Raw genomic sequence first — 3,748 nt, forward strand, 5'->3', positions numbered from 1 at the left:
TACATATTTGGCGTCCCTGAACGGCCGGTTTTTCTTACACTACAGAACCAATTTTAAAAACAATTGCGGCACACTACGATTCACACTGACTCAAAAGTGATCACGGCAGATGTTGTTCCCTGCATAATGCTGAAGGGACCAAAGAGCATTGCTGTTGGGAACACAAAATGAGGCTTTTTTATGCCTTGATGTTAAGCTGACAAAGACTATCTTGAAACACCTAGTTCAGTCTCTCGACAGACTGCCAAGCAAAGCTTTTACCCATTGACGTCGCAATAGAAGGAAGGTCTTAACCCACCAACACTTAGCAGTGGCAAGATTCAAACCTAACCCAGCGAAGAAAATGGAGCACAAACCCAGCACTTAGACCACCCAGCCACACTCCTTACACCTTACTCTCTTGAGAACGTCTGGTGGGTTCAGCTCTTGTTGTGCGACGCGTGGAAATGACTGCATCTTCATTTTCCGAGATGTTTCCTATCACATCTTTGTCAGCTCTGAATAAAGTGCTTCTTTGGAGCAGGCTTCAGACCTTTTATTTTATTTATAAAGGAGGGCCATTCAGAAACATGTAATTCCTGTTTTAGAAATGCTTTGGGCGGTGTGTTTTATATAATGCACAAACAGTATTCTGATTGTATACTGTAGACCTGTGTAGCAATCATACTGGACGTGACTGGGATTCTGAAATGTTTCTTGAAAAGGTATTCAGGGCTGCTTGAATCTATAATAAAAAAGTGACCCGAAACTTCCAACCTTCCAATCACTGATGTCGCTCTCCCTAAACCTGTACGGGATGTTTTGCTGATGTGCAGTGTGCCTTTACTCCTGTATTAAAAACGACCTCTGTTGTTGGGCGGAGTTGAAGGAGAACTTACTGCACAGAAAAAGTACGTAACGATAAAATATTTCTGCGCGTGAAACACATCAATCGTTCAGCATTTCTAAAATGTTTAATTGAATTGACAAAGAAATCCTCTCCTTAAACTTCGAAAAGGATTATCTGTTGAGCCAGCAGGCGTAACACTGCAGTTGCCCATTTCTCACAGGTGGTTGAAGTTGTGGATAACATTTAGCAGGTTTGGCACCATGGCTTAGCTGGTTAAGACGCCTCACTAAAAACCAGGAGACCCTGGGTGTGAATCCCAGCGGTATCTATTCGTAGACAACAGGCCACTCATTGTCAATATTTATGGAGCTTAATTTAAAGACAACGGGAGAAGCATGAGTTACAGCTTTCTGTAGCTGTTTTATATAGCGATGTATCGGTTGGCTCTGTGGCGCAATGGAGAGCGCATTGGACTTCTAGGCTTTGATAGAATGAAGTCATTCAAAGGTTGTGGGTTCGAGTCCCACCAGAGTCATGTACCATTTTGATTCAACCTTTCAAAATCCTCTAGGGATCAGTGTTGATCAAGTCAAATAAAAGACTTCTTAAGAGTCCACAGTTGAAAATGAACCAGCAGCCACAAGAAAGAAATTAGCACTGGACTGTGATCACATTACTCCTGTCCTGGACTCCTTGCACTGGCTTCCTGTCAACTTCAAAATCCTCATGCTCACCTATAAGGCTCTCCATGGCTTGACACCACAGTACCTGTCTGGGTTATCGCCCTACTCCCCACCTCACAACCTTCGCTCTTCTAATTCTGGTCTCCTATCTGTCCCCCAGTCCATCTACACTCTATGGGTGACAGGGCCTTCTCCTGTTTTGTACCAAAGCTCTGGATCTTTATTCCCAAGGATATCAGAGAGTCACCTTCTCTAAACTCCTTCAAATCCAGACTCAAAACCCTCTTCTTTAGAAGAGCCTTTAATGAACTATTCTTTACCCCTCTGTTCCTACTGTATTTAATACCACCATCTATTGTCTCCTCTAACTGTGTATTCTCATCCTGCTTATCTTGTGTATTTTTTAATTTTATTGGTTTCATTCTGTAAAGCACTTTGAAAAGCCACCTTTAAAGGCACTATATAATGTATAGATTATTATTATTAATAATAATAATGAACAGCGCATTTAACACTGAGCACATGCGGTCCTTCTTTGCAAAGGATTGCAAAAGCTGGGAATTAGCCTTTCACTCGTGTTGTTGAAGACCGTATCCTGGCTTTGTTGCAGGAAATGTCTGGATGCCATCACCGGATCAAGGAGAGGATCAGGGTTTTGGGAAGTCTTTTTGATGCCTGACACTGTGTGTTTCCTGGTTGTAACGGGTGTCATTCTGGACCTAAACAACAGAGAACACCGTTGAAATAGCTGAACTGCCTAGCGGACACTTTGTCGCCTTCTTCTGACCTGTATTTAATGCGATTCTCTGAAAACTTGGCACGTTATATCTGTGCTACCTTTATGGAGGGCACACTCATAAGAATCATAGATTCGATCACAAGCATCTAAAAATGAGCCTGAGAAAATGACATCACGCTATGAGGCTGAATGGCACAAATTCTCCTGTTACTTCTGCAGCAAATGTGTGTTTTTTGCTTCTTATTTGGCAGCAGTGGGATTCCAACTCACACCCCCAAAGAGACTAGAGCTTTAATCTAGCTCTAAATTAAAAACTAGGTGACTTGTAATGGCTGGTAGGAGAGGAAAGGTATAAATGCTTCTTTTTTGGACAAAGTCTTTATCTTTTTTTTCACCAGTTGTTTTGATCAAATTATTGTAACGCAGTGCCATATTAAGGTATAATATGTACATGAACGTCATGTCTGAGTCGATGATGGCAGCTGAGTATCGCTGGAGGACAGTTCATCATGAGTGGGTAAGCCTGCATAATGAGGGAGAAGAGATCGGCCTCTCTGATGCAGTGTCCAGTGACACTAACCTTCTGTCCTACTGTTCTCTGCTAATGTAGATGGTGAATGTTTATTTAGGTGAATGTAAGGTTTCATTCTTGTAAAATATTTCCGAGCACTTTTTTTGTTGCTGAAAATTAATCCTGAGCATTTGAATGAATTCCGATATTGTCACCTAATTCCATACATTGTTTCATCAAACTAGAACATTTAGAGGAGGTCAATTGCATTTATGAATTGCATAGTGATAGTATTTCTTTCCATTTAAATACTTCAGTCAAAAATGTAGAGAAGGTGCTCCTGTTTTCACCATTATAAGAACTGTGATGCACCAGTAATATTTACTCTCATAAAAGTATTGTAATTGTATTGTTCTGTTCTGTAACAATCTTGAGTGACACAAACCTTCTGTTTTACTGCACTACACTTCTCCAGAGGCCAGTTCAGCACACAAGGATCCTCAGTCAAACAAACACTGCAATCGCTTGATAAACGCTATTTCTCATCCTTTCTCTTAGTGTCGGTGCTACTATTGTATGCAAAGGAGGCGACTTGACAATGAAGAGAGTCTTCATGAAGGTGTGTGTCGGCAAGCTCTCCACTGTCAATTGACTGGGCTTGTGAAGAAATCAATCTCATTCAACAACCATACAAATTGCACAGCTTAAGGCACATGAAGCGAAATCTGTGAGCTGATTGACACAAAACAATGTCACTTCACATTATCTGCAAAGTTGTTTTGCTTGTCTGACCACCTCTTCCTACTTTACAGTGAGCACATATATTTCAGTTCCTTTCTCCCATGTGGAGATGTATCCACTGCCAAAACTGCTGTCTGATTATTTAAATTATCTGTAAAACTGTTACATGACTTCATCTAATTGTAAATTTATAAGACGGTCTGTGAGACATTTGTGAGAGTAGCTGAATCCCAGGGCTGGTATGG

General features: G+C 41.1%; 1 non-coding gene across 1 annotated transcript; it reads left to right on the plus strand.

Annotated features, from left to right (window-relative positions):
• Positions 1-1,271: 1,271 nt before the first annotated feature.
• trnar-ucu (transfer RNA arginine (anticodon UCU)) lies at positions 1,272-1,364 on the plus strand. The gene is made up of 2 exons: positions 1,272-1,308; positions 1,329-1,364. It is a non-coding gene; the product is annotated as a tRNA-Arg (tRNA).
• The last annotated feature ends 2,384 nt before the right edge of the window (positions 1,365-3,748 follow it).

This window comes from Lepisosteus platostomus, chromosome 5, assembly GCF_059453375.1.
Source record: "Lepisosteus platostomus isolate fLepPlt1 chromosome 5, fLepPlt1.hap1, whole genome shotgun sequence".
Classification (NCBI taxonomy): domain Eukaryota; kingdom Metazoa; phylum Chordata; class Actinopteri; order Semionotiformes; family Lepisosteidae; genus Lepisosteus; species Lepisosteus platostomus.